The following is an 18,160-nucleotide window of genomic DNA, read 5'->3' on the forward strand; positions in this document are numbered from 1 at the left end:
AGATCTGTATGCCCCCATAGAAGATTAATGGTAGAGATAGCCCTCAGCAAAAGTCTAAAACAATTCTGGGTATGACCTCCCCTGGGAACAGAAAGATACAAAGTATTGTACCCATTCTTTACAGTTATAGGGGAATAACATGTAGCTTGCCAAAGCCACAAGACTATTGTTACTTCTTTATGAGCTGGTTGCTTAGGCAACCTGAATGTAACCTGAAAAAAGTATAAAAGCTAATGCAGTTTCACTATTAAAATGAGTCCAGATTCACCCTCCAGTAGAGTGTGGTATCTATCTGTTCTCCCTCGCTGACTCCTGACCCACCTGGGAGGTTGCCTTCAAGACCCCTGACCCTCCTGCTGCTCATCCACTGAGTGGTCCGCGGCATGAAGCCTAACAAATTGTTGAGCAATCATGGACCCAAAGCTTGAAATAGTGGAGAGGAAGTGTTAGGGAGGTACTCACTGCAAACTTTAGTGTACTTCTTCTTTCAGGTATATATTTTGCAGTAGTTTATAGATACGTGTGAACATATGCTCTCTCTCACAGAAACTGGTGTATATCTAGGTTTTGGGACTTTGTTAGAAAGTGAACTACCTGAGATGAAATTAGAGTGTACTATAAAAGGAAAGGTCTCACCCGAGTAATGAAGCTGAAGGGTTGTCATTCCACATGTGAAGTCTCTGGACACAGTCTTAGGTTGTTGTATGCTTTACATTGGGTTCTAGTTCTCCCCCACTCTCAATGTTAAACCATTAGTCAGCAACCTGGTCATTGACATTACTATCAAAGTTCCTTCTTAGTCTTCCTACCTGCTAAAACACTTCATCTATTTTGTTAGCTGGTAAGAATCAGAGAATTAGGAAACAAAGGCTATCTGATGATACTACAAAAAGAAAAGATGATGTGCAATTTGCTTGTATCTCTAAAAGATGTTTGAATCTTATCTACCCTGGAGGCCTTGCTAAGTTGCAACATGAAGTATGAATTAATTCTCAGACCCAAATGGGATGTTACAACTCAGGTTCAATGCTTCAGAGAAAGTATTTTATTTTATTTTATCTTTAACTCTGTTCTGTTTGGGAGGAATAATTCTGTGATTAGTGCCATAGCTCAAAACAGTAGATCTTAAACTCTCTCTCTCTCTCTCTTGTTTTTTTGTTCTGAAAACCTTGTTTAAAGGGAATTTTTCTCATTGATCTCAATGCTAAAGTTAATTCTTTTCACTCTAGAGCATTATAAAGCATACTAGTTAACAGCATGAGTAAATTTCTTATGCTTAGAGTTTTTACATATGAAAAAATTTCTACAAAGAATATAAAAAATAGTTAGAATTGAAATGTTATTATTTAAATTTTTTATTAAAGATATAAAATATGAAACAAGGTATGAGGATCAGGATAAACTTATATACATTTTTATGTATATCATTTATATTCATACTTCAGTAATGGACTAATGAGAAAAGATCTAAAATATTTGTAACACTTCTAATGATTCTCTTATAATATTTCTCAATTAATGCTATGTCATTTATCCATTTGCCATAGATATAAACATTATTATTAGGGTAGTTTTTCTTTTTCCCCAAAATTAGTATAAATGGACTCTTACCAAATAAGCTCTTTAGCAGCTGTCTTTTTCTACCACATATTACACTTAAGACTCTTTAAAATAACACATTAATATAATAGTCACTTTTATTAGAGTATAATTACTACTGAAAAAAATTAACACAAGACTGATAACCACGGCCTGTGTTTTATGAACTACCATAGGCTGCGTGCAATTTTTTCCACCACTTTAGTCTAGTTGAGCTTTTTTTTTTAATTATAGTGACCACAAATTTTTTAAATAAACATTCTAATAGATAAATTATGTAACTCTGAAACCTGGATCCCTATTTGGCATTCCCTGATTTAGAAGGAGGGATCACATAATCCCTAGTTCTTTACACTTTTGAAAATATCTAAATAAAAAAATTGTCCAAGTGGACTTTCAATGAGAAACTCTTTTAGAAGAAAATAATTAGAATATCTTTTTGACCATCTCATAACTTGTTTGAGGGTGAGCGGGTATATATATATATATATTTTTTTTTTCTTAGCTAATGGGTTTTCTTTTCTGCTTCCTTGGGACAAAATTTGAATGTATGCAGTTAATGATACTTGCAGGTACCTCAGGAACTGCATCTGTGTTCAGCACTGAATTTCAGAGAAAGTTACATTGGGACACTCCAAATAACTAAGACAATATTTATAATGTCAAGATATAGGTCTTCTTTTGTAACAGAGTGAATTGATAAAAAAAAGATCAACATTAGCCTAGCTTTGTTTTCAATGTGCTGTTAGGAAGTCTGTGAAATTGGGGACAATAAAAGGGCTCTGTCATGCCATTTGTAAAATTCTTTATAGCAGCCCTTAAAATTAAATGCATTTTTTAAAAAATTATTTCTTTATTGGGGAATTAATGTTTTACATTCAACAGTAAATACAATAGTTTGTACATGGATAACATTCCCCAGTTTCCCATTTAACAATACAACCCCCACTATGTCATTTATCATCCTTCATGGACCTGTATTCTCCCCACCCACCCACCCCAGAGTCTTTTACTTGGGTGAAATAGGCCAATTCCAGTTCAGGTTCTACTTGTGTTTTCTTTTCTGATCTTGTTTTTCAACTTCTGCCTGAGAGTGAGATCATCCCATATTCATCCTTCTGTTTCTGACTTATTTCACTCAACATGATTTTTTTCAGGTCCATCCAAGATCGGCTGAAAACGGTGAAGTCACCATTTTTTACAGCTGAGTAGTATTCCATTGTGTATATATACCACAACTTGCTCAGCCACTCATCTGTTGTTGGACACCTGGGTTGCTTCCAGGTTTTGGCTATTACAAATTGTGCTGCCAAGAACATATGTGTACACAGATCTTTTTAGATGGATGTGTTGAGTTCCTTAGGATATATCCCCAGAAGAGGGATTGCAGGGTCATATGGTAGGTCCATTTCTAGCCTTCTGAGAGTTCTCCAGACTGTTCTCCACAGAGGTTGGACCAATTGACATTCCCACCAGTAGTGCAGGAGGGTTCCTTTGACCCCACACCCTGTCCAGCATTTGCTGCTGTTACCTTTTCTGATGTATGACATTCTCACAGGAGTGAAGTGATATCTCATTGTTGTCTTTATTTGCATTTTTCTGACACTCAGAGACTTGGAGCATTTTTTTCATGTTTCTTAGCCTTTCGAATCTCTTCTGTGGTGAATATTCTGTCCAAGTCCTCCCCCCATTTTTGGATGGGGTTATTTGTTGTCTTGTTGTTGAGTCTGGCAAGCTCTTTATATATATTGGTTATTAAACTCTTGTCTGATGTATGACATGTAAAGATCTTCTCCCATTCTGTGAGGGGTCTCTTGGTTTGGGTAGTGGTTTCTTTAGCTGTGCAGAAGCTTTTTAATTTGATGCAGTCCCATACGTTTATACTTGCCTTAGTCTTCTTTGTAATTGGATTCGTTTCATTGAAAATGTCTTTAAAATTTATGTGGAAAAGAGTTCTGCCAATATTTTCCTCTAAGTATCTGATAGTTTGTGGTCTAACATCTGAGTCCTTGATCCACTTGGAATTTACTTTTGTATTTGGTGAAATACAGTGATTCAGTTTCATTCTTCTGCATGTTTCAACCCATTGTTTCCAACACCATTTGTTAAAGAGACTCTGCTTTCCCCATTGAATAGTCTTGGCCCCTTTGTCAAAGATTAGATGTCTATATGTGTGGGGCCTCATTTCTGGGCTTTCAATTCTATTCCACTTGTCAGTGTGTCTGTTCATGTTCCAGTACCAAGCAGTTTTGATGACAATGGCCCTATAATACAGTTTGAGATCTGGGAGTGTGATGCCTCCGGTTCTGCTCTTTTTTCTCAAGATTGTTTTGGGAATTCTAGGTCTTTTCTGGTTCCAGATAAACATTTGTAGCATTTTTTCTATTCTCCTAAAAAATGTGGTTGGGATCTTTATGGGGATAGCATTAAATTTGTAGATGGCTCTGGGTAATATATTCATTTTGATGATGTTAATTCTTCCAACCCATGAACATGGAAGATCTTTCCACTTCTTTGTGTCTTTTTCAATTTCTTTGAGTAGTGACTCATAATTTTCAGTATACAAGTCTTTCACTTCTTTGGTTAGGTTTACTCCTAGATATTTTATTGTTTTTGTTGCTATAGAAAAAGGAACTGATTTCTGGATTTCAATTTCTTCTAACTTAGTGTTTGCATAGAGGAATGCCACTGACTTTTGAATGTTAATTTTATAGCCTGACATCTTAATGTATTGCCTGATGATTTCCAAAAGCTTCTTGCTGGATTCCTTAGGTTTTTCCATGTATACTATCATGTCATCTGCAAATAAGGAGAGTTTGACTTCTTCTCTTCCAATCTGTATGCCTTTAATTCCTTGCTCCTGCGTGATTGCTATGGCAAGAACTTCCAACACTGTGTTGAATATTAATGGTGATAGTGGGCATCCCTGTCTAGTACCTGATCAGAGTGGAAATGCTTCCGGTTTTTCACCATTATGATGTTGGCTGTAGGTGTGCTATATATAGACTCCACTATCTTCAGCAATTTTCCATCTATTCCCATTTTTTGTAGTGTTTTGATCATAAAGGGATGTTGTATTTTGTCAAAGACTTTCTCTGCATCTATTGATATGACAATGCGGTTTTTGGTCTTCCTTTTGTTGATGTGGTGGATCACATTGATTGATTTACATATATTAAACCAACCTTGCATGCCTGTGATAAACCCCACTTGGTCATGATGAACAATCTTTTTGATATACTGCTGTATCCGGTTGGCTAGAATTTTGTTCAATATTTTCACATCTATGTTCATTAGACATATTGGTCTGTAGTTTTCTTTTTTGGTTGTGTCCCTGTCTGCTTTTGGTATCAGGGTGATGGAAGACGGCAGGGAGTATTCCAGTGTCTTCAATCTTCTGGAAGACTTTTAATAGTAGAGGTATTAGTTCTTCTTTGAAGGTTATGTAGAATTCATTTGTAAAACCATCTGGTCCAGGACTTTTATTTTGGGGGAGATTTTTGACAACTGTTTCAATTTAATTAGCTGTGATGGGCCTGTTCATGTTATCCACTTCCTCTTTACTTAGTTTTGGAAATTGTTAGGTGTCTAGGAAATCGTCCACTTCTTCCAGGTTCTCTAGCTTGGTGGCATATAGTTGTTCATAGAAGCCTCGCATGATATGTTGAATTTCTGCGGTGTCTGTTGTGATATCTCCTCTTTCATTTACTATCCGATTTATTTGGGTCTTCTCCCTTTTTTGTTTTGTGAGTCTGGCTAAAGGTTTGTCGATTTTGTTTACTCTTTCGAAGAACCAACATTTACTTTCGTTGATCTTTTGTATTATTCTCAATGTTATTTATTTCTGCCCTAACTTTAGTGATTTCTGTCCTTCTGGTTGCTTTAGGGTTCCTTTGTTCTTCTTCTTCTAGGTCTTTCAGATGTGCAATCAGGCTGTTTATTTGTGCCTTTTCTTGTTTCCTAATGTGTGCTTGTATAGCTATGAACTTCTCTCTTAGGACTGCTTTAGCTGTGTCCCAAATATTTTGATAGCTTGTGTCTTCATTTTCATTGAACTCTTGAAACATTTTGATTTCTTCCTTGATTTCCTCTTTGACCCAGAAGTTGTTAAGAAGTGTACTGTTGAGCTTCCACATTTTGGCACTGTTACTAATCTTTTGTTGATTGTTAAGTGTTAGTTTAATTCCACTGTGGTCTGAGAAGATGCTTGGGATGATTTCAGTGCTCTTGAATTGGCTGATACTGTCTTTGCGGCCTAACATATGGTCTGTCCTTGAGAATGACCCACGTGGATTTGAGTAAAATGTGTATTCCAGTTTCTTGGGGTGAATGACTCTGAAAATGTCCAATAGTTCTAGTTTATCTATCTCTTCATTTAGCTCCCTTATATCTTTATTGATTTTCTGCCTGGATGATCTGTCAAGTTGAGAGAGTGGGGTGCTGAAGTCCCCTACTATGATTTTGTTACTGTTAATATATTGCTGTTGCTCTTTCAGTAGAATTTTGATGTATTTAGATGGCTTCTCATTGGGTGCATAGATGTTAATAATTGTTAAGTCCTCTTGATTGACTGATCCTCGGAGCATTAAGTAGTGTCCATTCCTATCTTTTTTAACCTTATCTATTTTAAAGTCTATCATGTCAGATATGAGAATAGCTGTTCCTGCCCTTTTTTGTGGGCCATTGGCTTGTATGATAGTTTTCCATCCTTTTACTTTAAGTCTGAGTTTGTCTTGTTGAGTTAGGTGTGTTTCCTGTAGACAGCATATTGTTGGGTTGTGTTTTCTGATCCATCTTCCTACTCTGTGTCTTTTAATAGGTGAATTCAGGCCATTGACATTTATTGATATCAAAGATTGAAGATATTTTAATGCCATTCTTGTAGAGTTTTAGAGTGTTTTGATAAATGTCCTATTTGTGGTGATTTGGTTGTTTATAGGAGACCTTTCAGAACTTCTTTCAGGGAAGGCTTGGTGATGGTTGATTCCTTCAACTGTTGCTTGTCTGAGAAGGTTTTGATGCCTCCCTCTAGTCTGAATAACAGTCTAGCAGGATATAGTATTCTTGGCTGAAAGCCTTTCTCATTTAGCACTCAATAGATATCTTGCCATTCTCTTCTGGCCTGTAGTGTTTGTATGGAGAAGTCTGCTGCTAATCTTATGGGTTTTTCTTTGTAGGTGACTCTTTGTTTTTCTCTTGCAGCCTTCAGGATCCTTTCTTTATCCTTATTCCTTTCCATTCTAAGTATGACATGTCTTGGTGTCTTTAGGTCTGGGTTAATTCTGTTTGGGACCCTCTGGGCTTCTTGAATCTTTATGTCTTTGATGTTGTCTAGACTAGAGAAGTTTTCAGCTACTATGGCCTGGAAAATGCTTTCTTCCTCTCCTTCTCTTTCTTCCTCTGGTATGTCAATAATGCGTATATTGTTTCTTTTGAAGTCATCCCATAGGACTCTGTTGTTGTTTCAGCATCTCTTAATCTCTTTTTGAGATCTCTTACTTCTTTTTTGGTTGTCTCTAACTCATCCTCAATCTTGCTAATTCTGTCTTCAGCCTCATAGATTCTATTCTGTCTGCCCTCTACTGTTTTCTGAAGTTCATCTATTTTGTTGCCCTGCTCTGATACTGTTTTAGCTTGTTCAGCTAGTTGCATTCTTAGCTCAGAGATTTCAGCTTTCAGCTCTCTAATAACCATGAGATAATTAGTATTTTCTTCCATATTCTCATTTGTTGTTCCTGCATTTCTGGTTACATTTTTTTCAAATTCTTTACTCACTCCCGTTATTATTTCCTTAGCTAATGTTTGGATGTTGAACTCATTATTTTGTGCTTCACCTTCTGGAGGACTTTTAGCTGGACTCTTGTCCTGGTTCGATTCTCCAATATTTTTTCTTGTTGTTTTAACCATTTTATATATTATGTTATGAGTTCCTTTATCAGTACTTTTCAAATTATTGATCACTATTGCCTGGATTGACTTGTGTCTAAGTAAGTTAATTAAAGTGTTCACAGTGGTGGAAGTTAACAGTTATTTCAATCCCTGAGTTGGAGCTCAGAGTTTTAAAAGCCTTTTTTTTTTTCCTTCCCTGTAGGCTATGGGAGCCTGAGGTCTTTTAAACTATCAATAGGCTTCTTAGCTTAATCACTGACTCTTGACCAAGAGATAAAGCAGGGTGTGGCAGAGATAATCCAGTGGTTATGCAAAGAGACCTTCACAGCCCCTCTGCTATGCCACCAAGGTATAGGTCTTCTGAGTTTTCTGGTTAGATCTCTGTCCCCTGGTGTCCCTTCCTGTTGCTGCTCCAGATTCGGTGATTTACTGGGTTCCTGTGGTCATTCTAGTCCTGTCTTTTTTCAGTCCCGGGTGGTCTCCTTTGGTATTCCTAGTTGATCTGGGACAGGAGAGGAGAGGAAAGGAGAGGAGAGGAGAGGAGAGAAAGTGATCTGCTGCTCGTAGCTCCGCCTCCAGAAGTCAAATGCCCCAAAATTAAATGCATTTTTTATAGCTATATTGTAGTTTTATTTAAGTACTTATTTGAGATCTTTGGGGAAGAGTACTTTTACAGGCATAAGAAAGTCAAAATAAATAAATAAGTACTTAAGCAATACCCACCCCAGATTAGAGTGCTTCAATAAAGACAATAGAAGTCTATAATTATGTGCTTATTTGAGATCTTTGGGGAAGAATGCTCTTACAGGCATAAGAAAGTCAAAATAAATAAATAAGCACTTAAACAATACCCACCCCAGATTAGAGTGCTTCAATAAAGACAATATAAGTCTATAATTAATATTTGTTGGTTATATAATAATTATTTATCTTATATAGACAATCAAACTCTCTTTTCATCTCAGAAGCAAGACAAACATGGGCTAGCTCAAAATCATACTATTTTAAGAAGTTACCTGAATGTAAAAATATTTCAATGGCTTATAATGTCAATCACAAATTTTGCCACTTTCTGGAAACTTTTAATATAATATAAATTCTAGCAAACAGGTTGGGCAGTTTTAATTACTTTAATTCCAACTTACTGTGTAATAGGATAAAGGCTCTAAATTTTCTTTAGACTTAACACTCTTCTTAGTTATACACCTATGACTTTTCAGAGAAAGATTTCTTACTATACTTTTATTTTATAGTTTTATTAGATTTTGCATAATCCTTAAATCAATTACAAATTAGTGCATCAACTAACCCAACCATACAACTAAACCAGCTAGTACAAAAAGTTTAGTATTAAATTCTTTTGTTTTTCCTAAAATTTTTTAAATTAGGACAGAGAAATTGAGAGGGGAGGACAAGGAGGGGAAGGAAGAAAGATAGACACTGGCAGATCTGCTTCACACCCCTGCAGGTGGGTGGTGGGACTTGAATCCTGGTCTATGTGCTTGGTAGTATGTGTGCATGGACATAAACTATTATGCCACTGCTGGGTCATGGGGTATTTAATTTTCTTAGTTAGGAGTATATTATGAAAAAAAGAGCAAGAGAAACACTAAATATTACTTTAAAAAATTTCCATTTTCCTTTATTTCAGTATGCATGTAGGGTGGTTGGAGATTAAAAGAATATCATAAAGTCTCGTTTTTACACAAAAATTCAGAGTCCATTAACTAAAACTGTTTGATATATGTAGCTAATGTAGGTGAAAGTGAAGTACACACCTCTTTGCATGATGACAATAGCTACAACATGTATTGAAAAGTGGAAAATTCAGATACTTGAAAATATCTGAATACAGGCTGCATGAACTCCGTATTTATTTTATCTATAAGAAATTTCTAAGAAGAAAAACCATTTGAGTGGCAAAATACCTGACCAATTAGAGCCTCATCCCTGCCTAGGAACGACTACCTGTAGGGTTTTTTTGGATACTTCTTACAGTTGGCTGTCTTTGCTCAGGCTGCCTGCAGCCATGCTGAGAGGTCTAAGCTGCAGACTGACTGTTAGGGTTTTTTTACTCTGTTATCTTATTGTTACTATTATTATATACACGTGTCCCTGTTCCATCCACCTTCTTCAGGCTGACCAAAATTAACAGTTGTTGTTTTTTTCCATTGCTAGGTGACTAGGTATCCTATCCATTGTGAGAGGAACTTGTTTCTCTCTACCTCTTTCCTCCACTCTCCTTCTTCCTCCTCCTAGCTAATTAAAAAAAAAATTAAATTACATATACTCTTCCCATTGAAGTATAAGTGCCTTTCATAGTAATCACACACCAGTATCTCACATTTTACACCTTACCTGAAGATAAAGGTGCTGGCATGATAAAGTACTTCATGTCAAAGTTTCATAAATGAAGAACACATAAGCAGGTATGTTTCAGAGTCACTGAAAATATTTGACAAATTTATTATTTTTCTTTTGTAGTTATTTATAAATGTCAAATTTAGAATAACCAACAAAATATCTTATATGTGTGACTATTTCAAGTGTTGCAAACATATTTTTTTCTGATACAAGTCCGTTGTATGTCTTTGTTTCTCAAGTGTTTTTGTTTCATTTACATTTGTAAGATTAAGAAAATTAAATTCATGACACTGTTTCCATGGGAAGCAGGCAATATGAGCTAGATGATGACAGCTCTCTAAGGAAGACATTTTAGTGTTAAGCACATACAGTTTAATTATATTTTGAAAACTTAAATAAAACAATGGATTAGCAAATGCAAGTGTAACACTTTTGAAAATTAAGATTTACTTTAATGACTGAATGAAGAGATTTCATCAACAAAACACATTTAATGATTATTTAGAACAACATTGTGAACAAAAAGGAAAAATAGTAGATTTCATTCAAGTCTACAGATGTTTTGTGTATTGTACACAAAATCTGGTGGTATTTCTTTGTTTATAAGCCATCTGGTCATATTTTATTGGACATCTGTCTGTTCTTTGTGGAAATAAGTAGTGAAATACTGATATATTAAACTAAAATGCAAACTGTAAAAATTTAGTTTCACAAAGAAAATAAATATATAAAAATACTTTTTATCTAATATAAGCATGTATAAAAATGGACATAAAAATTTTAGGAACAATGCAAGGAAAGATAAATTTTCTACTTGAAACACAATTCTTATTTCTCTTTACCAAATATTTCCTTGATTTGATCCCATATTACTCTGTATAAAAACCAAAGTACTGAATCATTCCATTTCAGAATTTTAATATCTTTCAGATTATTAGCAACTCTGGAAGGATTGACTAATCTAACTTAAGATAAAAATTCTAACATAAAATAGTTTATTGAGAGAATTATTATATTATATTATATTACATTATATTATATTATTAATGGAAAGCAATATTTTATCTGTAGATCTCTTTTCTACATGTTTTGGTTTTTATTTTTTATAGAGACAGTGCATTTAATAAAATTGAGTGAAATGGTGTCAGAAACATGTGGAAAGATAATCATTATTATAAAGTGTCAAATAACTTGGTTGAATAGTGTTCACAATATAGTTTTTGTGGAAAGTACAATTTTCAAATAATTAAATTGGATATTTAATATAAAAGATGTCTTAAAAAAGTGTTGATTGTACAACATAGTCTCTCCTTACTATAAGAGAGAATTGACATAAAGATGATAAAACAAAACCCATCTATAAAATCTGAAAATTTACAGACTATACATATTTCAAATAAAGGAGATACCAATGGCTGTTTGATAAACATACTAGCATGGATCAGTCATTGTAACAGAAACCAGGTGCTACTGGTCAAGACCTAAAGGTGATTCAGGGATCATTCAAACTGTGACTACCATCTTGAGTCTAAAGTGCCTGGGTCTCTTGTAGGACTGGTCATTCAGCATGATTCTAGCCTCTGAATCCTAACTCAGGGGAAACATAGCACCTTGAGAGAAAGAGGACTCAATATTAACCTGTCAAACTGTGGGACTGATGTCATTACCTCACTGGATCTTGAAGGCAGAACAAGTTGAAGAAGAAACTTTTCCTAAAGTTTAATATTTTATGGACTTTGACTTGCTACTATGCTTTAGACTTGCCTGGCACCTATGACTCTTTTTTTGTTCTTCCCTATTTCTCTTTTGATGTATGTCTATTTTATGCTTAGACTACCACTTTATTTTCAAAACACATAATCTTTAATTTTCTTTATTTTTGTACCTCCTCTTTCTTTCTTTCTTTCTTTTTTCTTTTAGTGTCACTAGGTTTATTGCTGAAGCTTGGTGCTAGTACTACAAATCTACCGCTCTTGTTGGTTATTTTTTTCCTTTCTATTGCATTAGATAGGACAGAGAAAAATCAAGAAGAAAGGAGACAGAGAAAAAGAAAGAGAGAGAGAGAGACACCTGAAGACCTGCTTCCCCAGTCATGAAGCTTCCTGACTCATGAATCTTCCTCACTGTAGGTGAGGAGTGGGGGCTCGAACCCAGGTCCTTGCATGGTAACATGTGTGCTCAATTGAGTGTGTCACTACCTGGATCCCCACATAAACTTTCTAGATTCACAGCCATAGACATAACTTGAGTGTCATTCTACTGATCTAGATGACAGTTAAACAAGAAACTTTGGACTTTATACTTTAGTAATGCTTGGAATGAATTAGTTTTTTTTTTTTTAGGAAATTTTGAGGATAGAATAAAAATGTCTCAGATCCAAGAACAACATGAATTTTAAACAATATAGAGTGCATATTTGCTGCCAAAATACCTAAGCACACATCCTTATGTACTTATGCAAAAGTATATGATATGAAGGCATGACGTTTGAGAGATAACTTAAAGTAGATAAAATTTATGAAAGCAGAAAAACACAAAATAAATTAATTAATTTATAAGAATCATCAGAGAACTTCCTATCTCTCTCTCTCTCTCTACTACATGAAGATGTAAAATGTTACCAAAATACATATTAATCACAGAATTCCAGTCTTTAAAGCTATGAGATGCCGCGGACCACCACAGCGGATGAAGAGCAGGAGAGTCAGGGGTCTCAGAAGGTGACATTCCCAGTGGGTCAGAAGTCGTATGTCCCTCTTTTTTATTTAGTTTAAAGTGATGGAATTCGGTTTGGAGCTGTCTGATGGATCTGGAGAGGAGCTTGAAGAGGACTGGAAGAATAAGCAGAACAATTACTAGTACCAAAACAATGCCTCCCAGTGATATGAGAATATGTAGCCAATTAATAGGGTTGAGAGATGTTAAGCCCTCTTTTAGAGATTGGGCAAATTCCCAAACTTAGGGGGTATCTAGGGAGGAAGCGCTTATGGCGCTAATCTGGGTCTGAAGGGTATCAATGTCATGGGAAATATTAACATGGGTTTATTGTTAGAGACAGTTTGCACCCAATATGTATCAGAAGAGCCAAGGCTTTTATCTCTCTGGGTTGTCTTGCAGCTGGGGTTGTCTGTGGATGTCAAGGGGAAGAGGAGTAGCTGAGCCACCCGTTGACATTTAGTAATGGCAGAGACCCCATATGGGGAGGAGATCATGAGCTTAATTTCTCCTGTTTAATCATTATCAACAACACCAGGGGTGATCTCAAGCCTCAGCCTCTCCATCCTTTCTGTCAATTTTCATAGGTCTCGGCATCTGCAGGCATTTTTGTCTCCTTCTCTTCCATTTGTTGGATGGACGGACCTCTCTGGTGGCCAGCGGGCTTCATTATCTGTATGGGAGAAAACACAAACATGCCCTTGTCCCCATATGAGGACGGGATCTGGTCTTTTCCAGGACCCTGACAGGGGGTCTTTCCATTTAACCAGTGCATATCTACTGTTAGCTGTAGTTTTTTAGAACCTATCACTGGCATATTTTCTTTGTGTGTCCAAATTTAAAATATTAATGGTAAAGAGTGCTCTATTAAGAATGTTGTGTGGAGTCTGTGGTCCTGTCTCCCTCTTTTTATTTTTCAAAACACATGAACTGTCTGTTTTAGTGTTTCATTAGCGTGTTTAACAATGGCCTGTCTTTGAGGAGGACCCATCAGTAAAGACGACTAAGGCTGTTGGAATCAGCTGTGATTTTGTTATCTTTGGAAAAACATAAAAACATTATTAAGTCACATAAACTGAAATTGGGCTACATATAGGGAATTTTTTATTTTAAGAAAGCTTTTCACCATATGAAAGGCTGGTTCTTTATGTGAAGGCTTGTCACGGTTGTAGTCTTTTATTTGTGACCAGCAAGACATATACAAGGCCAGGAAAAATATTAAAATTGATAATCTAATGACTTAGAATTTGTTTAAATATATTTATATAATTTTAGAAGGCCTTTTTAACAATAAAATGATTATCATCTTTGTAGTATAATTTTAAAATCACTTAAACAATTTAAGCATATTATTAGAACTTAGTTTAATGTTAGGATCATAGTATTTTACTCATTATAAAAGTCATATATGTTTAAAATAATCTTTTACTTTTACACCATCTGATAATGACATCTTTAGACTAATTTTGTTTAATAAGGATTTATCAAATATTAAACTTTTTATCAGATCAGAAACATATGTATGTATCAACTTAACTTATCAAGAATAGACTTTTGACATTGTCTTGAAATAAATTAGATATTTTTAAATGTGGAAAGATATATAGAGGGGTACCAGAGCAAAAGCTTTAGGCATGAAATTTATCAGCATAACCATTGACAAGTTATTTTTTTTGTTTATCTAGGTTTATTTTATCTTTTTAAATGAGAAGGTACTTGACAACTTTATATATATCTATAATATCTCTTTTAGTCTTTTGTCACACTCAGTTAAAATTGAGACACACCCTAAGTGTGTGATATCTATTTTAAAAGGTTCTGTTTGAATTTTAAAGGAAGTAAATTTAAAGTCTAGCTTATTTAACCTTATCTATCAATCTCTGAATGTTAGGATCTTTAAAACAAATTTAACTAAAGTATATTGATTTTTTAAATTAATTTTACTTTAAACTTTAAACAAACTCAAGTTACTTAAAGAGTCAACACACATTTGTGACAATAGCTCTATGATGTGATTGTGCGGATGGGACAGCTGGCTTAGTTTACTGCCACGTGCAGAGAAAAATCTTTGGAAGTTCTTTTCTGGGTTAAGGTACATTTTAGATTTTAAAGAAACAAATCATTAAATTTCTATCAAAAGTGTGTGCTGGTTCTCTGATTAATAGCTTTTAAGTTAGAGAGAACGTTTTGTTTGATTGATTTCTTTATTTCTTTAAAGAATAGCTTGGTAGCCAGATAGGATCTTGCTCAGAATTGGTTTAACACTTTGTGAGAGCTCTGGCTGGATCTTATGGGGCTTTATTTTTAGGCAGGGAATAGCAGTTTTAAGACTATGCCTAGGTCCACTTTAATGTCTGTTTGACTCAGATCTTATGGACACCTCCCTTGGCTCCCTGTGAAGGAGTAGGAGGTAAGCCCATATCTTTATCTGGCAGATCTTTAGAAAGAAGGACTTCTCCCTTATAAATAAGTTCTGTAATCTCTCAGGGTCGGGGCCTAACTCCAATTACTTCATTTATAAGATTCCAATAAGAAAAGGTTGTAACAGGGACTTTTTTTGGTCCCAAAAGGTCATAGTAATCTTTTATTGCATCTCCTTCTCTTTTCCACCTCTAGTGATAGTGTTCCTTCTTCTGGGAACCATGGACTGCTTTTCTTTTTCTTTCTTTCTTTTTTTTTTTTTGTTCTTATAATTTTATTTATTAATAGTATTACAAGATTACAATGTATAGTTCCTCACCACACCCACCACCAAAGTTCTGTATCCTGACCCTCCCAAAGATAACCACAATACTTCTCACAAATCTTACACACAGTTTGCTTGCTTTTGTTTTGTCTGGATTTTTTTTTCTTTTTTGGCAAGCTCATGTAAATCAGATCTCTAGATTCCACATATGAGTAAAACCATCTGGTAGTTGTCTTTCATCACTTTACTATTTTGCTATAGTTCCATGCATTTTGTTTCAGATGACACAATATCATCTTTTTGATGGCAGGGTAATATTCCATGAAATATTATATATATGTATCCCATAACTTCTTTAGCTAGTCATCACATTGAGGCTGATATCACATTTTAAATAGTGGAGGGGACATGGTACACGATTGTTCTATTGTTTATTTATTTATCAGTTCTCTCATTTATTTATTTAGTTAGTTACTTGCCACCAGGGTTATTGCTGGGAGAGATAAAGAAGGAAAGAGAATAAGAGACACCTGCAGCACTGCATTATATAGTTTGTAAAACCTCCACGGACTGCTTTTCTTAATAAATGCTAGGAATTGCTTCAGCTGTTTGTGGGGTACTTTTATTCCTTGTCCTAGCAGCATCTGCTGGAGGACCGAGAGGAAGAGCCCTTCATTCTTTGAGCCCTCCTGCCCCATGTTACCTTCCCACTTCCTATGAGACCACGACTTCCAGTGGCAGGGCTGCATTCCCCTTAACCTGAGGGGTCCTTATCCTGACCGTGATTTCTTAATAGTTCAGAGTACTATCTTATCTGGGTGGTCTTCCTTCAAGTCCCTGTTTGGGCGCCACCTGCCATGGACCACCACAGCAGATGAGCAGCAGGAGAGTCAAGGGTCTCGGAAGGTGACCTCCCCGGTGGGTCAGGAGTTGGCGCAAGGGAAAATAGAAAAGACCACACTCATATGGAGGGTGAATCTGGACTCATTTTAATAGTGAAACTGCATTAGCTTTTATACTTTTTCAGGTTACATTCAGGTTACATAAACATTTAGCTCATAAGGAAGTAGCAATAAGCATCATAGGCTTGTGACTTTGGCTGGGTACATGTCACTCCCCCTTTTTACTGTAAAGAATGGTACAATACTTAGTATCACCCTGTTCTCAGGGGAGGTCATACTTAGATTTATTTTTGACTTTTGCTGAGGGCTCTTTCTATCATTAATCTTCTATGGGGGCATACGGATCTTTGCCTAGTCGTGGGCCACTGCTCATCTAGATGTGGTAAAGTTTAACTATTAATCTTTCTTTGTTTTGATACGTCAACTTGTACCTGGGAGGCCTCAATCTCTGCATTCTTTCTTTGAGGGGCAGGCCATAACATGACTTCTTTTATTTTTAATAATTTATTTCTTTATTGGGGAATTAATGCTTTACATTCAACGGTAAATACAATAGTTTGTACATGCATAACATTCCTCAGATTCCCATTTAACAATACAACCCCCACTATTTCATTCATCATTTTTCATGGACCTGTATTCTCCCCACCCACCCACCCACCCCAGAGTCTTTTACTTTGGTGTAATACTCCAATTCCATTTCAGGTTCAACTTGTGCTTTCTTTTCTAATCTTGTTTTTAAACTTCGGCCTAAGAGTGAGATCACCCCATATTCATCCTTCAGTTTCTGACTTATTTCACTCAACATGATTTTTTCAAGGTCCATCCAAGATCGGCTGAAAACGGTGAAGTCACCATTTTTTACAGCTGAGTAGTATTCCATTGTGTTTATATACCACAACTTGCTCAGCCACTCATCTGTTGTTAGACACCTGGGTTGCTTCCAGGTTTTGGCTATTACAAATTGTGCTGCCAAGAACATATGTGTACACAGATCTTTTTGGATGGATGTGTTGGGTTCCTTAGGATATATCCCCAGGAGGGGAATTGCAGGATAATAGGGTAGGTCCATTTCTAGCCTTCTGAGAGTTCTCCAGACTGTTCTCCACAGAGGTTGGACGAATTTACATTCCCACCAGCAGTGCAGGAGGGTTCCTTTGACCCCAAACCCTCTCCAGCATTTGCTGCTGTTACTTTTTCTGGTGTATGACATTCTCACAGGAGTGAAGTGATATCTCATTGTTGTCTTGATTTGCATTACTCTGACAATCAGAGACTTGGAGCATTTTTTCATGTGTTTCTCAGCCTTTTGGATCTCTTCTGTGGTGAATATTCTGTCCAAGTCCTCCCCCCATTTTTGGATGGGGTTATTTGTTGTCTTGTTGTTGAGTCTGGCAAGCTCTTTATATATATTGGTTATTAAACTCTTATCTGATGTATGGCATGTAAAGATCTTCTCCCATTCTGTGAGGCGTCTTTTGGTTTGGGTAGTGGTATCTTTTGCTGTGAAGAAGCTTTTTAATTTGATGTAGTCCCATAGGTTTATATTTGCCTTAGTCTTCCTTGTAATTGGATTCATTTCATTGAAAATGTCTTTAAAATTTATGCGGAAAAGAGTTCTGCCAATATTTTCCTCTAAGTATCTGATAGTTTGTGGTCTAACATCCAAGTCCTTGATCCACTTGGAATTTACTTTTGTATTTGGTGAAATACAGTGATTCAGTTTCATTCTTCTGCATGTTTCAACCCATTGTTTCCAACACCATTTGTTGAAGAGACTCTGCTTTCCCCATTGAATAGTCTGGGCCCCTTTGTCAAAGATTAGATGTCTATATGTGTGGGGCCTCATTTCTGGGCTTTCAATTCTATTCCACTTGTCAGTGTGTCTGTTCATGTTCCAGTACCAAGCAGTTTTGATGACAATGGCCCTATAATACAGTTTGAGATCTGGGAGTGTGATGCCTCCGGTTCTGCTCTTTTTTCTCAAGATTGTTTTGGGAATTCT

The sequence above is a fragment of the Erinaceus europaeus genome, chromosome 4, assembly GCF_950295315.1.
Source record: "Erinaceus europaeus chromosome 4, mEriEur2.1, whole genome shotgun sequence".
Lineage (NCBI taxonomy): Eukaryota > Metazoa > Chordata > Mammalia > Eulipotyphla > Erinaceidae > Erinaceus > Erinaceus europaeus.